This window comes from Bombina bombina, chromosome 7 (genome assembly GCF_027579735.1).
Source record: "Bombina bombina isolate aBomBom1 chromosome 7, aBomBom1.pri, whole genome shotgun sequence".
In the NCBI taxonomy this organism is placed as follows: Eukaryota; Metazoa; Chordata; class Amphibia; order Anura; family Bombinatoridae; genus Bombina; species Bombina bombina.
The window spans coordinates 132470199-132491696 of NC_069505.1; the positions used below are offsets into that span (position 1 = coordinate 132470199).

Genomic DNA, 21498 nt, shown 5'->3' on the forward strand with positions numbered 1-21498 from the left:
GCCAACACTCCATTTAAAGAGAAATAGAGCCTTGTTTTGTTTTTTTAAATTTACCAATCAAAACTGTATATTTTTTTTAGTAGACAACCCAAGGTATTGTGCTAGGCCCATTTTGGTATAATAATTAATGCAAAATGTGATCATATAAAACAAATTGTTAAAAAGGGACAGCCTACTTTTTATTGTTTAAAAAGATGGATAATGCCTTTATTACCCATTCCCCAGTTTTAAATAACTAACACTATTATATTAATACACTTTTTACCTCTGTGATTACCTTGTACCTAAGCCTCTGCAGACTGCACACTTATTTCAGTTCTTTTGACAGACTTGCATTTTAGGCAATCAGTGCCGACTCCTAGGTAACTCCACGAGCATGAGCACAATGTTATCTATATAACACACATGAATTAACGCTTAGATATTAGCATATGAGCCTACCTAGGTTTAGTTTTTAACTAAGAATACTAAGAGAACAAAGCAAATTTGATGATAAAAGTAAATTGGAAAATTGTTTAAAATTGCATGCCCTATCTGAATCCTGAAAGTTTCATTTTGACTAGATGGTCCCTTTAACTTTTTCACAAACTGTCGGCTAGATTACGAGTTTTTCGTTTTGAGCTGTGCGGTGCCAACGAGCAGTTTTGTCTCACCGCTCACTTACCTGCAGTGCTGGTATTACGGGTTTTTACAAACCTGGCGTTAAAAGGCAAGAAGTGAGCGTTGAGCAAAATTGTGCTCCATACCGCACTCCAATATCAGCGCTGCTTAAGTCAGCGGTGCGCTGGTCGTACGTGCTCGTGCACGATTTCCCCATAGGAATCAACAGGGAGAGCCGGCTGAGAAAAAGTCTAACACCTGCAAAAAAGCAGCGTAAAACTCGGTAACGCAGCCCCATTGATTCCTATGAAGCCCGAGTCTAAACACCCCTAATCTTACACTTATTAACCCCTAATCTGCCGCCCCCGACATCGCCGCCACCTGCATTATATTTTTTAACCCCTAATCTGCCGCTCCGGACACCGTCCCCACCTACATTATAGTTATGAACCCCTAATCTGCTGCCCCCAACATCGCCGACACCTACATTATATTTATTAACCTCTAATCTGCCGCCCCCAATGTCGCCGCAACCTACCTACACTTATTTTTTTTATTTAGGTCCAACACAAAAACAAAGAAAAAGCAAAGCAAGTATGCAGTCTGCATGACATCAGAATAGGGTGACACAAACAGGAGAGACACGCCACACATGGCTGCCTATAATCACCTATAAAATAATGTATATATTTACACTTTGTTCACAAATTGTTATGGTTACCTTAAATTCTTAATCACAAATGTATTGGAATTTTCACATTTTATAATTTAAGAAAGGGGAGAAACAAAAGAGAGGGAGGAAAAAAAAAAAAAAAGACTACCACTACTCACTTCCCTCCTCCTCCCCCATTGTAGGAAACCTTCGATATAACTAGCATTAATCCACCTATAGCTCTGGGAATTCTTTATTTGCTATGGCCAGTTCTAGCGTCTCTGTACTTTGAAAAGGTAGAATTACCAACAATTGAATTTCTTTAGGAAAACTAGTGATTACGTTCCCCCATTTGATCAGGAAGCGTTTGATTTGTACCTCAGAGTTTATTGAGGTGTCCATCTGCTCCATTATAAGATGGTTTTTGAGTTTATGCCTGAGTTCTGTCAGATTAGGAGCTTTGAAAGATTTCCAGTATTTAAGAATCAGTAATCTGCCTGCCATTATTACTGTGTTTAGATGTGAGGTATTTTTATGTAGGCCTTCTTTATGGCCATCTGTAAAGAAAAAAATATGTTCATCTAATCCAGTAATTAGTCTTATACCAGAATGTCCTAACCTTAGGGCAGTCCCTAAAGCAATGTTTTAAATCTGCTTTAGAGAGTTTACATTTGGGACAAAAAGTACCTGAATTATCCCAGAACGCTTTCATATGAGGTGTGATATATGTATGATTAATAATTTTCATATGGGATTCTCTCCACGAAGTGGAGAGTGTTGAGTCTGCCAGCATATAGCTTTTATGTATAATTTCAACCGGGACCTTCCACCATTCTGCAATTTTGTTTACATTATCATTACCTTTCCAGTTCATAACTATTTTATATAATGTAGTTATGTTATATTTCCTTGCTTTAGAAAGGTTTATCGCAGGTTACACGATTTCCGATACCGGATCCTCTTGCAGCTCCTCTAGGAGAACCTGTAGAAAATGCTGAATCTGGAAAAAGGGAAAAAAGTCCCTATTGGAGATCCCGTATTCTTGGATTAAATCCTGCATTGATCGGCAGGCTCCAGTGCCACTTTCTCTCAGCTGCTCTAGGTATATTAGTCCCCGTTGTGCCCAACTATTAAAGATTTTTGAATTTAAAGCCAGAGTAAAGTTAGGATTACCTGCTATAGTCAAATATTTGGAAAATTTATGGGTGATATGTAGTTTTTTTAATATTTTGTGCCAGGCCTGAATTACATTATAAATAGCTGGCATCTGTTTAATTTTAATTGGGCATTTATCGAGATTGCATGTAGCAATGCCTTCAGAGAAAATGGCCGCGCTAGGGTTTCCTCTTAATAAATCTGCGTAATAGTCTGCGCCTGTTAGCCAATCTAATGCTATTTTTGAGATACAATCTAAATTATAAATCTCTATATCTGGGAACGCCAGCCCCCCATCATATCTGGGCAATGATAATTTGTTAAGCGCAATAGCCTTCCTTTTTCCCCCAAAATAAATTGAATAAATATCTGATTAAGTGATTTTAGATCTGCTTGTTTTATTACTTTTGGCAAGTTTTGCATCAAATAAAGAAGTTTGGGAGAACAATTTAATCCCAATATAGACAAAAGTTGTTTTAGCTTCCTTAAAATAGTGTGCCTAGAACGAGTCTTTATGTTTATTTAGCCAGAAGATTTCTGATTTCAGCATATTTACTCTGTATCCTGAAAATGGACTGAACTCTTGTAGGATCTGAATCAATAGTGGGATATTCCTGCCTGTATTAGCTGTCAATACTAATAGATCATCAGCATATAATAGTGTGATAGTTTTCCTCTGTCCAAGTTTAATCCCCTCTATCTCTTTTCTTATATATATTACTAAAGGTTCAAGCGCCAAATTGAAAAGGTAAGGGGAGAGTGGACAACCCTGTCTAGAACAATTAACAGTAGGGGAGTTATTAATCAGAATGGAAGAATTTGAAGAATTATAAATTAATTTTATAAACTCTAGAAAAGCACTCTCGACTCCAAACCTGGGAAGAGCTGTAAACAGATGATCCCAGGAGATGGAGTCGAAGGCCTTCTCTGCATCGATTGATATTATTGCAGCATCAGGGGTTTTCAGAGTTCCACTCCTATTAAAGGAAAAATTATTTAAAATCAGTTGAAGTCTCCTTAGGTTACGTGATAAGTTCTTACCTGGCATAAAGCCGACCTGGTCCTTGTGTATAAGAGGGCCTATTAGCTTAAGCCTTTCAGCAAGAATACTCATCAACATTTTGTAATCACTGTTTAAAAGTGATATCAGCCTGTATGAAGTTATCTGTTCTGGGTCTTTATCTTTTTTTAAGATCAGGACAGTTTGTGAAGCTGTAAAATATCTAAAGCAAGGTTTTAATTCAGAATAATAGCTGTTTTAAAGTAGAACCAACGTTTGAACTATATCATCTGACAGAATCTTATAGAGTTCTATAGGAATCTGGTCCGGGCCGGCAGCTTTATTCAGTGCTGCTTTCTTTATAGCCTTAATTACCACATTAGAGGTGATTGGAGCGTTTAACGCCTCCTGTTGCTCCCTTTCCAGTTTTGGGGTTTGCATATTTTGCCAAAATTTATGTTTGGATACTAAATCTATTTTATCTTTAGAGTAGAGCTCTTGAAAATATTGTAAAACTTAATTGTTAATTTCATTAATTTTAGAAATTCTGCCTGATGGTGTATTAAGGGCTTCAATCATGGCTTTCTTTTTTTGGGATTTGGTGAGACTAGCCAGGTACTTCCCGGCTTTCCCTAAATATCTATAGTAAAAGAACCTAGTTCTAAGGGCGTCTTGCGCTGATCTTTGCGTTAGAAAAGTTTCTCTTTCCTTTTTAATTTGTTGATAAAGCTTCCAGAATTTTGGGGAGGGGTCACTAACATATGTGTTGTAGGCATTACGTAATTGGGTAGCTAGTTGTGTATCCTTCATTGTCATTTTCCTTTTTTGGATAACTAGATAAGCCTTACTCTCACCCCTAATCACGGCCTTAAAGGATTACCACAGTATTTCTGTCCGAATAGACGGGAAGAAATTTATTTGGAAAAATGTTTTCCATTTTATTTTCAGCCAAGCTTTAAATTTAACATTGTCTGACAGATATCTTGGGAAAAACAACCTATTATTGCCACCCTGCAAATTTCTTAAAGTAATCTTTAGGGTAAGAATCGCATGGTCTGAAATAACCACCTCTTTAATATACGCTAACATATCTAGCCCCAACATATTTTCAGACACAAAAAAGTAATCTATCCTAGACATTGTTTGATATGAGTGGGACTCACAGGTAAAACTTCTTATATCTGGGTTCTGTATTCTCCAGATATCCTTAATATGTAATAAGTTTATAAAATTTTTAAATAATTTTGATTCTTGTTTGCTATTTTTATTTAGTGCAGGTTTAAGTCCATCTAGGGTCGGGTATACGGTTAAATTAAAATCTCCTGCAATAACAAGGTTTTTTGAATAAAATGTGAGAAGTGTCTGTAGATTATCCCAGAATGGTCGCTCTAGTTTATTCGGACGTTGCACAGATTAAGGAGCATGCCTTCAATCATTATTTGTGAAATCATATATCTTTCATCTGGATCTAATGTTAAATCTAATATGATGTATTATAAATTTTTATTAAAAAGAAATGACACTCCCTTTTTCCTATTCTTACACGGAGTGCCTAGCACTTCACATATCCAGCCCATTTTAAGTTTAATAAGTTCCCCTTCCTTCAAATGGGTCTCCTGTAAGAAGACTATATCTGGCTTATAACGATTTAGCTGGGCTATGATTTTTTTCCGTTTTTGAGGTGACGTAATGCCACCGACATTCCAAGATGCCAATTTAAGTTGAGGCTTCATCTAAACATGCAGATAAATATATAAGTAGCAGTGTGGGGGAGGAGGGGGAGTGAGAGGAGAAGAAGAAAAAAAACACAGACCCAGATAACATCCTCTGGGAGACCAACTATGTCGGTAAGATTTTTAAGGATAAAATTAACACCATGGTTGCATAGAATAATCATAAACATAATTATACTTTTGGTAACATAAGTCATCTTAAAATTTAACTCCGTTTTTAAAGAGTGATACCCTTTTTATTTGCAAAGTCTCTGACCTCCCTAGGGTCGCTCATAATCATGGGCTTATTTTCCGTAAATATTTTTATTTTACCTGGGTATATAACTGTGGCCTTGATCCCACTGGCAATAAGTTTAGAGCAAAGGGGCGTAATTTATTTGCGCTGTAGTGAAGTTTCTACCGAGAAATCTTGAAATAAGAGTATTGTTTTGTCTTGATTCTGAGCTTATCCTGAAAATTCAGGAACCTTGCAATCACCGGTCTGCTCTTAATTTTACCATCAGGTAAACCTTTTGGGGTACCTATACAGTGAGTCCTTTCAACTGCCAGCGGGAGAGAACTGGGATCAATACCCAAAGCCAGAGGTAAAACCCTTCATATAAATTCAATGAGATCATGGAAATCAGAGGTTTCAGGTAAACCTATTACTCTGACATTATTACGCCTATTTCGATCTTCGAGCTCATTCAATTTATACTGGATATTTACGAGCTGTGCTGATTGATCCTGGATAGTAGCTGCTTGTTGAACATTTATATCTTCTAAATCTGATATACGCTGTTCTGCTTCATTTAGCCTATGTGTAAAATGTTTAACCTCATTAGCAAGATTTGATATTTCCGTTTTAAGATGTTCGAATTGTGGAATTATAAGATCTGAGATTTGTTTCACAATGTCTTGGGGTTCCCTCAGATGTGTGTCTACCATGTTAACTAACGGAGATAAATTTGCTGAGATGTCGGCACTAGTCCTAGTCTTCCTGTCTCTTATTTTAGGCGGCATGCTGGTGTGTTTAATTTATAACTGGTAATGAATTTGTCCATAGGGTGGGAGTTCTTTGTGTTACTATAGTAAAAAATGCGAGAAATCATGAACAAACAAAAAGTGTGTTAGTGTGGGGTGATTATCGTGAATATACAGATGGGTGTAAAAAAATAGAATTTTAGCCCTGTTCCTCAACAGGGGGGATGTAAAGGCCTAAAGTCGTCTACATCGGCCCTATAGGGACCCTATGTGGTTGGGTCTATTGTGTAGTTGAGTGTATTATGATGGACTGCTCTTTAAATAAAGTGTACAAAAGGAGCTCCTTGAAGCCTAAGTGATAGGAGCCAGGGCCTTAATCTCCTTTAGCACAGGTATTTCGGGTATAGTGCTTATTCTATATGAGAAGTCTGCCTGTTACAATAAATGTTAGGACAAAATAGCAAGAAAAGATTAGAGAAAAACATAATTTATGCTTACCTGATAAATTTATCTTGTAGTGTATCCAGTCCACGGATCATCCATTACTTGTGGGATATTCTCCTTCCCAACAGGAAGTTGCAAGAGGATCACCCACAGCAGAGCTGCTATATAGCTCCTCCCCTAACTGTCATATCCAGTCATTCGACCGAAAACAAACAGAGAAAGGAGAAACCATAGAGTGCAGTGGTGACTGTAGTTTAATTAAAATTTAGACCTGCCTTAAAAGGACAGGGCGGGCCGTGGACTGGATACACTACAAGAGAAATAAATTTATCAGGTAAGCATAAATTATGTTTTCTCTTGTTAAGTGTATCCAGACCACGGATCATCCATTACTTGTGGGATACCAATACCAAAGCTAAAGTACACGGATGATGGGAGGGACAAGGCAGGATTAAGCGGAAGGAACCACTGCCTGAAGAACCTTTCTCCCAAAAACAGCCTCCTAAGAAGCAAAAGTATCAAATTCGTAAAATTTTGAAAAAGTGTGAAGCAAAGACCAAGTCGCAGCCTTGCAAATCTGTTCAACAGAGGACTCATTTTTGAAGGCCCAGGTGGAAGCCACAGCTCTAGTAGAATGAGCTGTAATCCTTTCAGGGGGCTGCTGTCCAGCATTCTCATAGGCTAGGCTTATTACGCTCCGAAGCCAAAAGGAAAGAGAGGTTGCCGAAGCTTTTTGACCTCTCCTCTGTCCAGAGGAAACGACAAACGGGAAAGATGTTTGACGAAAATCCTTAGTAGCTTGTAAGTAAAACTTCAAGGCACGGACTACGTCCAGATTATGTAAAAGACGTTCTTTCTTTGAAGAAGGATTAGGGCACAACGATGGAACAACAATCTCTTGATTGATATTCTTGTTAGAAACCACCTTAGGTAAAAACCCAGGTTTGGTACGCAGAACTACCTTATCTGCATAAAAAATCAGATAGGGAGAATCACATTGTAAGGCAGATAGCTCAGAGACTCTCCGAGCCGAGGAAATAGCCATCGAAAACAGAACTTTCCAAGATAAAAGTTTAATATCAATGGAATGAAGGGGTTCAAACGGAACTCCTTGAAGAACCTTAAGAACCAAGTTTAAGCTCCACGGGGGAGCAACAGGTTTAAACACAGGCTTAAATCTAACCAAAGCCTGGCAAAATGCCTGGACGTCTGGAACCTCTGCCAGACGCTTGTGCAAAAGAATAGACAGAGCAGAAATCTGTCCCTTTAAGGAACTAGCTGATAATCCTTTGTCCAAGCCCTCTTGGAGAAAAGACAATATTCTAGGAATCCTAACTTTACTCCATGAGTAAGTCTTGGATTCACACCAATAAAGATATTTACTCCATATCTTGTGGTAGATTTTCCTGATAACAGGCTTTCGTGCCTGTATTAAAGTATCAATGACTGACTTGGAGAAGCCACGCTTTGATAGAATCAAGCGTTCAATCTCCATGCAGTCAGTCTCAGAGAAATTAGATTTGGATGATTGAAAGGACCTTGTATCAGAAGGTCCTGTCTTAGAGGCAGAGTCCATGGTGGAAAGGATGACATGTCCACTAGGTCTGCATACCAAGTCCTGCGTGGTCACGCAGGTGCTATCAGAATCACTGATGCTCTCTCCGGTTTGATTTTGGCAATCAGTCGAGGGAGCAGAGGAAACGGTGGAAACACATAAGCCAGGTTGAAGAACCAAGGCTCTGCTAGCGCATCTATCAGCGTCGCTTCTGGGTCCCTGGACCTGGATCCGTAACAAGGAAGCTTGGCGTTCTGGCGAGACGCCATGAGATCCAACTCTGGTTTGCCCCAACGATGAATCAACTGAGCAAACACCTCCGGATGGAGTTCCCACTCCCCCGGATGGAAAGTCTGACGACTTAGAAAATCCGCCTCCCAGTTCTCCACGCCTGGGATATGGATTGCTGACAGGTGGCAAGAGTGGTACTCTGCCCAGCGAACTATTTTTGAGACTTCTAACATCGCTAGGGAACTCCTGGTTCCCCCTTGATGGTTGATGTAAGCCACAGTCGTGATGTTGTCCGACTGAAATCTGATGAACCTCAGTGTTGCTAACTGAGGCCAAGCCAGAAGAGCATTGAATATCGCTCTTAACTCCAGAATATTTATTGGAAGAAGTTTCTTTTTTTTTTTCTTTTTTTTTCCAAACAGTCACAACAACTGCCACAGCTCTACTGTGGCTTCTTACCTCCCTCAAAAACGACTTTGAAGCCTTTTGAGCCCTCCAGAGATGTCCTGGATCATGCAGAGGGAAGCTGAATGTCTCTGTCAGTATTTTTATCTGCACAGAAAAGAACTAAAAAAGGCCCCTCCCACTCATATTACAACAGTGGAAAGCCTAAGGAAACTGTTACTAGGCAAAATTCAAGCCAGCCATGTGGAAAAAAACTAGGCCCCAATAAGTTTTATCACCAAATACATATAAAAACGATTAAACATGCCAGCAAACGTTTTATATTACATTTTTATAAGAGTATGTATCTCTATTAATAAGCCTGATACCAGTCGCTATCACTGCATTTAAGGCTTTACTTACATTAGTTCGGTATCAGCAGCATTTTCTAGCAAATTCCATCCCTAGAAAAATATTAACTGCACATACCTTATTGCAGGAAAACCTGCACGCCATTCCCTCTCTGAAGTTACCTCACTCCTCAGAATATGTGAGAACAGCCATGGATCTTAGTTACTTCTTCTAAGATCATAGAAAACGCAGGCAGATTCTTCTTCTAAATACTGCCTGAGATAAACAGTACACTCCGGCACCATTAAAAAATAACAAACTTTTGATTGAAGAATAAACTAAGTATAAAACATCACACTCCTCTTACGTCCTCCATCTTGGTTGAGGCTTGCAAGAGAATGACTGGATGTGACAGTTAGGGGAGGCGCTATATAGCAGCTCTGCTGTGGGTGATCCTCTTGCAACTTCCTGTTGGGAAGGAGAATATCCCACAAGTAATGGATGATCCGTGGACTGGATACACTTAACAAGAGAAAAATAATTCTTGTTGATTCGTTGTGTATACCTTTAAGCTATTTACAAGGCCTCAGTTGCTGTTATGCCAATATGGCATACACAATCATAGTTTATGTCAGAGCTTTAACTACAGCAACCTTAAGATAACCCCTTAAAAAACCTGCATTAGCCCCTGTATCCTGTTGAAAACCAAACCATTAAATAACAAATTGCTAGTATGATGTGCAAATTAGTAACAGCAGGGGACAGCAAACATATTCAACCGTTTATACTTTTTTTTTTTTTTTTTTTGTGCTTATAACAAGTAAACCATATAGTCCAGCAGATTACTGTCCCTTTAGGATGAACTTAAAGCTTTTAGTAGGTGATTTTAGATAGCTGGCAACAGGGCAATGGCAAGCAGGAGCAGTCTTACCAGGTTAACAGTCTTGCCGGGCTATTAGTACAGCTTTTAGTAGATAGTTTTAGATATCTGGCAATAAAGCAGAAGCAAGCAGGAACAGTCTTACCGGGTTAACAGTCTTACCGGGTTATTAGTACAGCTTTTGGTAAGTGTTTTTAGATAGCTGACAACAAATCAGAAGCAAACAGGAACAGCTTTACCGAGTTAACAGTCTTACCAGGTTATTAGAACAGCTTGTCAACCTACCTACACTTATTAACCCCTAATCTGCCGCCCCCAACGTCGCCGCCACTATACTAAATATATTAACCCCCAAATTAAATATAATTTAAATAAATCTAAATAAGACTTACTATAATTAACTAAATAATTCCTATTTTAAACTAAATACTTACCTATAAAATAAACCCTAAGATAGCTACAATATAGCGGAGCGGCTCCATCTTCAAGACATCCGACGCGGAGCATCCTCTTCAAACGACGGCTTCTTACTGAATGACGGTTCCTTTAAGTGAAGTCATCCAAGATGGCGTCCCTTAGATTCCGATTGGCTGATAGCCGTCGTTTGAATAGGATGCTCTGCGTCAGATGTCTTGAAGATGGAGCCGCTCCGCGACGGATGGATGAACATAGAAGATGCCATCTGGATGAAGACTTCTGCCCGTCTGGAGGACCACTTCGCCCGGCTTGGATGAAGACTTTTCCCGGCTTCGTTGAGGACTTCAGCCCGGTTGGATGAAGACTTCTGCCGCTTCCTTGAGGATGGATGTCAGGTCTTCAGAACTGTAAATCAGGGTCTTCAGGGGGTTAGTGTTAGGTTTTTTTTTTAAGGGTGTATTGGGTGGGTTTTATTTTTTAGATTAGGGCTTGGGCCGCAAAAGAGCTTGGGGGGGGGGGGGGGCTTTTTTATTTTGATAGGGCTATTAGATTAGGTGTAATTAGTTTAAATATCTGGAATTTGTTTATTATTTTCTGTAATTTAGTGGGGGGGGGGTTGTACTTAAGCTAATTTAATTTAGGTATTTGTATTTAATTTAGTTAATTTATTTAATTGTAGTGAAGTGTTAGGTGTTATTGCAACTTAGGTTAGGTTTTATTTTACAGGTACTTTTGTATTTATTTTAGCTAGGTATATATTAAATAGTTAATAACTATTTAATAACTATTGTACCTAGATAAAATAAATACAAACTTGCCTGTAAAATAAAAATAAACCCTAAGCTAGCTACAATGTAACTATTAGTTATATTGTAGCTAGCTTAGGGTTTATTTTATAGGTATTTAGTTTTAAATAGGAATAATTTAGTTAATAATAGTAATTTTTATTTAGATTTATTTAAATTATATTTAAGTTAGGGGGTGTTGGGGTTAGACTTAGGTTTAGGGGTTAATAGATTTAATATAGTGGCGGCGACGTTGGGGGGCGGCAGATTAGGGGTTAATAAATGTAGGTAGGTGGCGGCGATGTTAGAGACGGCAGATTAGGGGTTAATAATATTTAATGTTTGCGAGGCGGGTGTGCGGCGGTTTAGGGATTAATATGTTTATTATAGTTGCGGCGATGTCCGGAGCGGCAGATTAGGGGTTAAAAACTTTTTTATAGTGTTTGAGATGCGGGAGGGCCTCAGTTTAGGGGTTAATAGGTAGTGTTAGTGTACTTTTTAGCACTTTAGTTATGAGTTTTATGTTACGGCGTAGTACCATAAAACTCTTAACTACTGACTTTTAAATGCGTTAGGACTTTTGACGGGGTAGGGTGTACCGCTCACTTTTTGGCCTCCCAGGACAGACTCTTAATACCGGCGCTATGGAAGTCCCATTGAAAATAGACTTTACGAAGTTTACGTAAGTCGGTTTGCGGTAAGGCCAAAAAAGTGTGCGGTGACCCTAAACCTTCATGACTCTTAATACCAGTGGGCGTAAAAAAGCAGCGTTAGGACTGAATAGGGAAATGAGTGTGCACGAAAGCTCGCTCCTTCAGCTGTCCCGGGACAGACATACTGATTTGCTGCTTAGAAGTCATTTACAATGGGATGTGGCTACTGAGAAACTTTTGAGGTAAAATCTTTCTTTTTTACATAGAGATGTTCAGGAGATATTTTCTAGTCAGCTTTTTACAGCTATATTGCATCACTTTCAAGTGTTTAAACATTTGGGTGTTATGGTTTTAGGGCTTTTATATTTTGAATAAATTCATTTTCTATATGAGGGGTGGAAAGAGGTAGATTGCGGTCTACCAGTGGACCGAGAGTGAAATTTGAGGTGAACCCCTGGAAGATTTCAAAGGTCTTCATAATAAGAGAAACATTTCTCACACATCTAGATTCTGAGTGAAGAGCCTCGTCACTGTAGTTGTATGAGAAATATTTCTCTTATGCAGACTTTTGAAATCGGCTATAAGTCTATGACGGCGGTATGTGTACTTCAGCATGCGCAACGCGGCTGTAGCTGAACTCACTGCCCCAGCTTTGGGTATTGCCTGTTCCAAACTCTCCTACTTTTTGTCTCAAGAGCAGTCAGTCCATAGTACAGACTCTGCATGCACCAGGCTGAGATGCTGCTCGGTATCCCTGGGTTTGGGAGTTCCAGGTCCTGCTCTGCCTGATATTCTTTGTTAGTACGTCATTTGAAGAGGATGGCTCCACGTCGGCTGGATAGAAGATGGCTCCGCTCCGGAAGGATGAAGATAGAAGATGCAGCCTGGATGAAGTCTTCTACCGTCTGGAGGACCTCTTCTGCCCCGATCGGATGAAGACTTCTGCTGTATGGAGGACCACTTGTGCCCGGCTGGGTGAAGACGGCTCAAGGTAGGGAGATCTTCAGAGGGTTAGAGTTAGGTTTTTTTTAAGGGGGGATTGGGTGGGTTTTAGAGTAGGGGTGTGTGGGTGGTGGGTTTTAATGTTGGGGGGGGGGGGGTATTGTATTTGTCTTTTTCAGGTAAAAGAGCTGATTACTTTGGGGCAATGCCCCGCAAAAGGCCCTTTTAAGGGCTATTTGTAATTTAGTATAGGGTAGGGAAATTTTATTATTTTGGCGGGCTTTTTTATTTTATTAGGTGGATTAGACTACGTGTAATTAGTTTAAAATTATTGTATTTCTTTTTTATTTTCTGTAATTTAGTGGGGGGGTTTCTGTACTTTAGTTTATTGAGTTTAATTGCAATTAATTGTAGGTAGTTTAGGTAATTTATTTAATGATAGTGTAGTGTTAAGTGTAATTGTAACTTAGGTTAGGATTTATTTTACAGGTAATTTTGTACTCATTTTAGCTAGGTAGTTATTAAAATAGTTTGTATTTATTTTAACGAGGTACAATAGTTATTAAATAGTTACTAAGTTGCCTGTAAAATAAATATAAATCCTAAGATAGCTACAATGTAACTATCAGTTATATTGTAGCTATCTTAGGGTTTATTTTATAGGTAAGTATTTTGTTTTAAATAGGAATCATTTATTTAATTATGTTAAATTAATTTTGTTTAATTTAAATTATATTTAAGTTAGGGGGGGTTAGACTTAGGTTTAGGGGTTAATAAATTTATTATAGTAGCGGCGACGTTGAGGGTGGCAGATTAGGGGTTAATAAATGTAAGTAGGTGTCGGCGATGTTAGGGACGGCAGATTAGGGGTTAATAAAATTTAACTAGTGTTTGCGAGGCAGGAGTGCGGCGGTTTAGGGGTTAATACATTTATTAAAGTGGCGGCGATGTCCGGTCGGCAGATTAGGGGTTAATAATTGTAGGTAGGTGGCGGTGACGTTGGGGGCGGCAGATTAGGGGTTTAAAACTATAATATAGGTGTCGGCGATGTTGGGGGCAGTAGATTAGTGGTTCATAGGGATAATGTAGGTGGCGGCGGTGTCCAGAGCGGCAGATTAGGGGTTAATAATATAATGTAGGTGTCAGTGATAGTGGGGGCGGCAGATTAGGGGTTAATAAGTGTAAGATTAGGGGTGTTTAGACTCGGGGTTCATGTTAGGGTGTTAGGTGCAGACATAACTTTTATTTCCTCATAGGAAACAATGAGGCTGTGTTAGAAGCTGGACGCTGCTTTTTTGCAGGTGTTAGGTTTTTTTCAAGCCAGCTCAGCCCCATTGTTTCCTATGGGGAAATCGTGCACGAGCATGTTCAGCCAGCTTACCGCTACCGTAAGCAACGCTGGTATTGAGGTGAGATGTGGAGCTAAATTCTGCTCTACTCTCACCTTTTTGCGGCTAACGCCAGGTTTAAAAAAACCTGTAATACCAGCGTTGGCTTAAGGTAGTGTTAGAAAAAAAAGCCTTGTTAGCCCTGCACCCCTGTTAACGCCAAACTCGTAATCTCGCCGATAGAATTTGACGGTAGATAAGAACCAAAAAGGCCCATCAAGTCTACTCATGTTACTTTTTCCTTAGGATAGCCTTATGCATGTCCCATGCATTTTTAAATTCCTTTACAGTCTTTGTGTTTACCACCTCAAATGGAAGTTTATTCCATGAATCCACCACCCTTTCTGTAAAAAAATGCTTCCTCAAATTTCTCCTGAATCTGCTACCCTCTAACTTTAGATTGTGACCCCTTGTTTTGGCATTTATTTTTTTGTGAAAAATGCTTTCAGCTTCTATTTTATTAAGTCCCTTCATATATTTGAAGGTTTCTATCATGTCACCTCTTTCCCTTCTATCCTCTAAACTATACATATTTAGATCATAGAGTCTTTCTTTGTACGTTTTATATTTTAGACCATGTACCATTTTAGTAGCCCTCCTTTGGACAGCTTCTAGTTTATTTATATCTTTCTGAAGATATGGTCTCCAGAACTGTACACAGTATTCCATATTTGGTCTAACTAATGATCTGTAAAGTGGCATAAGAACCTTGCTATTTCTGCTACTGAAACCTATTCCAATGCAACCAAGCATTTGACTGGCCTTGCTGGCTGCACTGCGGCATTGTGTACCAAATTTTAAATCATCTGAAATAATAATTCCCAAATCCCTTTCTTCTTCAATTACAGTCAGTAATGTACCATTGAGACTATAATTGGTCTTTGGGTTTTTGGATCCTATATGCATAATTTTGCTCTTGGTAATATTAAATTTCAGATTCCATTTATTTGACCAGTCCTCTAGTTTATTAATATCACAGTTCATTTGATCAACTCCTCCTGGAACATCTACCCGGTTATAAATTTTTGTATCATCAGCAAACAAGCAAACCTTCCCCTTAAGCCCACTTCCAATATCACTTATGAACATGCTAAACAAAACAGGCCCAAGAACTGACCCTTGGGGAACACCACTAGTAACTGATGCCTCATTTGAATGTACTCCATTAATTGAAAACCTCTGTCGTCTATCTTTAAGCCAGCATTCTACCCACTTAACAATCTTAGCATCTATTCCAAGGCAATACATTTTGTGAATAAGTTTGTTGTGTGGGACGGTGTCAAATGCTTTGCTAAAGTCTAGATATGCAACATCTACGGCTCCTCCCTGGTCTATTATTTTAGTTACATGGTCAAATAAATCAATTAGATTAGTCAGGCATGATCTTCCAGCAGTGAAACCATGCTGTCCTTTGTCTTCTAAGTTGTTTGTCTGAATGAAAGATACAAGTCTTTCCTTTAAAAGAGTTTCCATTAATTTCCCTGCAATTGAGGTCAAACTGACTGGCCTATAGTTAGCAGAATCTTCCCTACTACCCTTTTTATGAAGAGGGACTACATTGGCTATTTTCCAGTCTTTTGGAAGAACTCCTGTTAGAAGTGACTGATTAAATAAATCAGCTAATGGAGTAGCTATTATGGATCGAAGTTCTCTTAGAACCCTTGGATGAATATTATCTGGACCCACAGACTTATTAACTTTTATTTTTGATAAAGCCCTTGAAACCTCTTCCTCTGTAAAAAGAAAAGTCTACTCACATTATTATTTACAGTAACATCCCTTAATAGAATCTCACTATCTTTACCATCTGTTGTAAAGACTGAACAAAAGTAATCATTTAAACAGTTTGCTATTTGTTTATCTTCTTCCACTACTCCTCATTCTTGAGTCTAACTATCCCTCTGTTAGTTTTTCTATTTTCACTGATATATCTAAAGGTTTTGTCACCGTTTTTTTACAGATTGTGCTATTTTCTCTTCTGCATCAGCTTTAGCCTTTTTGATTAACTGCTTTGTCATCTTTTGATGGGTTCTCCATGTTTCTTTATCCTCTTCTGAGCCAGTGAGTTTAAATTTTTTATAGACTATATTTTTTTGTCTTAACTGCATGTGCTACTTCTCTTGAAAACCATATTGGTTTTCTTTTACTTTTACAAACAAACCTAATACAGTGTTTAGTTGCATCTAGAATAGCATTTTTAACCCCTTAATGACCACAATATACCCTGTATGTCACTGGTCGTTAAGGGTTTTTTCCGGACATAATAGCACAAGTCTAGCAAGAACACGCTATTAATGCCCTCCCTCCAGAAGGCTTTGTGGAATAGAGCAGTCTCAACACTGGTGGCAAGACCACGGTATAAAACAATCAAGTCCCAAAAAAAGGCCAGCGACATACAGGGTACGTCGCTGGTCCTTAAAGGGTTAAAATATTCCCACTGTTCTTGTACTCCTGTAATCTGTGCCATCCCTTTTAGGGATTCATCTAGGTATCTGCCCATGTAAGAAAAATCAGTTGATCTAAAGTCTAACGGCTAGATTTAGAGTTTTGTCGGTAAGGACCCGCGTAGCTAACGCCAGCTTTTTTCTGGCCCCACCATAAAAATAACTCTGGTATTGAGAGTCCACATAAAGGCTGCGTTAGGCTCCAAAAAAGTAGCGTAGAGCATATTTAACGCAGATTCAACTCTCGATACCAGAGTTGCTTACGGACGCGGCCAGCCTCAAAAACGTGCTCGTGCACGATTCCCCCATAGGAAACACTGGGGCTGTTTGAGCTGAAAAAAAACCTAACACCTGCAAAAAAGCCGCGTTCAGCTCCTAACGCAGCCCCATTGTTTGCTATTGGGAAACACTTCCTACATCTGCACCTAACACCCTAACATGTACCCCGAGTCTAAACACCCCTAACCTTACACTTATTAACCCCTAATCTGCCGCCCCCGCTATCGCTGACCCCTGCATATTATTTTTAACCCCTAATCTGCCGCTCCGTAAACCGCCGCTACTTACATTATCCTTATGTACCCCTAATCTGCTGCCCCTAACACCGCCGACCCCTATATTATATTTATTAACCCCTAATCTGCCCCCCACAATGTCGCCTCCACCTGCCTACACTTATTAACCCCTAATCTGCCGAGCGGACCGCACCGCTATCATAATAAAGTTATTAACCCCTAATCCGCCTCACTAACCCTATAATAAATAGTATTAACCCCTAATCTGCCCTCCCTAACATGGCCGACACCTAACTTCAATTATTAACCCCTAATCTGCCGACTGGAGCTCACCGCTATTCTAATAAATGTATTAACCCTTAAAGCTAAGTCTAACCCTAACACTAACACCCCCCTAAATTAAATATAATTTTAATCTAACGAAATTAATTAACTCTTATTAAATAAATTATTCCTATTTAAAGATAAATACTTACCTGTAAAATAAATCCTAATATAGCTACAATATAAATTATAATTATATTATAGCTATTTTAGGATTAATATTTATTTTACAGGTAACTTTGTATTTATTTTAACCAGGTACAATAGCTATTAAATAGTTAAGAACTATTTAATAGCTAAAATAGTTAAAATAATTACAAAATTACCTGTAAAATAAATCCTAACCTAAGTTACAATTAAACCTAACTCTACACTATCAATAAATTAATTAAATAAAATACCTACAATTACCTACAATTAAACCTAACACTACACTATCAATAAATTAAATACAATACCTACAAATAACTACAATGAAATAAACTAACTAAAGTACAAAAAATAAAAAAGAACTAAGTTACAAAAAATAAAAAAATATTTATAAACATAAGAAAAATATTACAACAATTTTAAACTAATTACACCTACTCTAAGCCCCCTAATAAAATAACAAAGCCCCCCCAAAATAAAAAAATGCCCTACCCTATTCTAGATTACTAAAGTTCAAAGCTCTTTTACCTTACCAGCCCTGAACAGGGCCCTTTGCGGGGCATGCCCCAAGAAGTTCAGCTCTTTTGCCTGTAAAAAAAAAACATACAATACCCCCCCCCAACATTACAACCCACCACCCACATACCCCTAATCTAACCCAAACCCCCCTTAAATAAACCTAACACTAAGCCTCTGAAGATCTCCCTACCTTGAGTTGTCTTCACCCAGCCGAGCCAAATTCTTCATCCAAGAGGAGCAAGAAGAGGTCCTCCATCCGGTAGAAGTCTTCATCCAAGCGGGGCAGAAGAGGTCTTCCATCCGATTGAAGTCTTCATCCAAGCGGGATCTTCTATCGTCATCCATCCGGAGCGGCAGGATCCTGAAGACCTCCGACGCGGAACATCCATCCTGGCCGACGACTGGACGACGAATGACGGTTCCTTTAAATGACGTCATCCAAGATGGCGTCCCTCGAATTCCGATTGGCTGATAGGATTCTATCAGCCAATCGGAATTAAGGTAGGAATATTCTGATTGGCTGATGGAATCAGCCAATCAGAATCAAGTTCAATCCGATTGGCTGATCCAATCAGCCAATCGGATTGAACTTGATTCTGATTGGCTGATTCCATCAGCCAATCAGAATATTCCTACCTTAATTCCGATTGGCTGATAGAATCCTATCAGCCAATCGGAATTCGAGGGACGCCATCTTGGATGACGTCATTTAAAGGAACCGTCATTCGTCGTTCAGTCGTCGGCCAGGATGGATGTTCCACGTCGGAGGTCTTCAGGATCCTGCCGCTCCGGATGGATGACGATAGAAGATCCCGCTTGGATGAAGACTTCAATCGGATGGAAGACCTCTTCTGCCCCGCTTGGATGAAGACTTCTACCGGATGGAGGACCTCTTCTTGCTCCGCTTGGATGAAGAATTTGGCTCGGCTGGGTGAAGACGACTCAAGGTAGGGAGATCTTCAGGGGCTTAATGTTAGGTTTATTTAAGGGGGGTTTGGGTTAGATTAGGGGTATGTGGGTGGTGGGTTGTAATGTTGGGGGGGGGTATTGTATGTTTTTTTTTACAGGCAAAAGAGCTGAACTTCTTGGGGCATGCCCCGCAAAGGGCCCTGTTCAGGGCTGGTAAGGTAAAAGAGTTTTGAACTTTAGTAATCTAGAATAGGGTAGGGCATTTTTTTATTTTTGGGGGCTTTGTTATTTTATTAGGGGGCTTAGAGTAGGTGTAATTAGTTTAAAATTGTTGTAATATTTTTCTTATGTTTGTAAATATTTTTTTATTTTTTTGCAACTTAGTTCTTTTTTATTTTTTGTACTTTAGTTAGTTTATTTTATTGTAGTTATTTGTAGGTATTGTATTTAATTAATTTATTGATAGTGTAGAGTTAGGTTTAATTGTAACTTAGGTTAGGATTTATTTTACAGGTAATTTTGTAATTATTTTAACTATTTTAGCTATTAAATAGTTCTTAACTATTTAATAGCTATTGTACCTGTTTAAAATAAATACAAAGTTACCTGTAAAAACAGAATTTATGTTTACCTGATAAATTACTTTCTCCAACGGTGTGTCCGGTCCACGGCGTCATCCTTACTTGTGGGATATTCTCTTCCCCAACAGGAAATGGCAAAGAGCCCAGCAAAGCTGGTCACATGATCCCTCCTAGGCTCCGCCTACCCCAGTCATTCGACCGACGTTAAGGAGGAATATTTGCATAGGAGAAACCATATGGTACCGTGGTGACTGTAGTTAAAGAAAATAAATCATCAGACCTGATTAAAAAAACCAGGGCGGGCCGTGGACCGGACACACCCTTGGAGAAAGTAATTTATCAGGTAAACATAAATTCTGTTTTCTCCAACATAGGTGTGTCCGGTCCACGGCGTCATCCTTACTTGTGGGAACCAATACCAAAGCTTTAGGACACGGATGAAGGGAGGGAGCAAATCAGGTCACCTAAATGGAAGGCACCACGGCTTGCAAAACCTTTCTCCCAAAAATAGCCTCAGAAGAAGCAAAAGTATCAAACTTGTAAAATTTGGTAAAAGTGTGCAGTGAAGACCAAGTCGCTGCCCTACATATCTGATCAACAGAAGCCTCGTTCTTGAAGGCCCATGTGGAAGCCACAGCCCTAGTGGAATGAGCTGTGATTCTTTCGGGAGGCTGCCGTCCGGCAATCTCGTAAGCCAATCTGATGATGCTTTTAATCCAAAAAGAGAGAGAGGTAGAAGTTGCTTTTTGCCCTCTCCTTTTACCGGAATAAACAACAAACAAGGAAGATGTTTGTCTAAAATCCTTTGTAGCATCTAAATAGAATTTTAGAGCGCGAACAACATCCAAATTGTGCAACAAACGTTCCTTCTTTGAAACTGGTTTCGGACACAGAGAAGGTACGATAATCTCCTGGTTAATGTTTTTATTAGAAACAACTTTTGGAAGAAAACCAGGTTTAGTACGTAAAACCACCTTATCTGCATGGAACACCAGATAAGGAGGAGAACACTGCAGAGCAGATAATTCTGAAACTCTTCTAGCAGAAGAAATTGCAACTAAAAACAAAACTTTCCAAGATAATATCTTAATATCAACGGAATGCAAGGGTTCAAACGGAACCCCCTGAAGAACTGAAAGAACTAAATTGAGACTCCAAGGAGGAGTCAAAGGTTTGTAAACAGGCTTAATTCTAACCAGAGCCTGAACAAAGGCTTGAACATCTGGCACAGCGGCCAGCTTTTTGTGAAGTAACACAGACAAGGCAGAAATCTGTCCCTTCAGGGAACTTGCAGATAGTCCTTTGTCCAATCCTTCTTGAAGGAAGGATAGAATCCTAGGAATCTTAACCTTGTCCCAAGGGAATCCTTTAGATTCACACCAGCAGATATATTTTTTCCAAATTTTGTGGTAAATCTTTCTAGTTACAGGCTTTCTGGCCTGAACAAGAGTATCGATAACAGAATCTGAGAACCCTCGCTTCGATAAGATCAAGCGTTCAATCTCCAAGCAGTCAGCTGGAGTGAAACCAGATTCGGATGTTCGAACGGACCCTGAACAAGAAGGTCTCGTCTCAAAGGTAGCTTCCAAGGTGGAGCCGATGACATATTCACCAGATCTGCATACCAAGTCCTGCGTGGCCACGCAGGAGCTATCAAGATCACCGACGCCCTCTCCTGATTGATCCTGGCTACCAGCCTGGGGATGAGAGGAAACGGCGGGAACACATAAGCTAGTTTGAAGGTCCAAGGTGCTACTAGTGCATCCACTAGAGCCGCCTTGGGATCCCTGGATCTGGACCCGTAGCAAGGAACTTTGAAGTTCTGACGAGAGGCCATCAGATCCATGTCTGGAATGCCCCACAGCTGAGTGACTTGGGCAAAGATTTCCGGATGGAGTTCCCACTCCCCCGGATGCAATGTCT

At 39.4% G+C, this 21498-nt stretch overlaps 1 protein-coding gene across 3 annotated transcripts in view; it reads right to left on the minus strand.

Moving 5' to 3' along the window:
- The window catches only part of ARHGAP1 (Rho GTPase activating protein 1), a 169522-nt gene that overhangs the window by 61325 nt on the left and 86699 nt on the right, over window positions 1-21498 (minus strand). The window contains exon 1 of one of the 3 annotated variants that reach the window (XM_053720309.1): window positions 266-335. The exons of the other annotated variants lie outside the window; for them this stretch is intronic. The gene's annotated coding sequence lies outside the window, so the exon portion shown is untranslated. Of the gene's footprint in view, window positions 1-265; window positions 336-21498 lie in introns of those variants that run through there. 3 annotated transcript variants of the gene reach the window in all.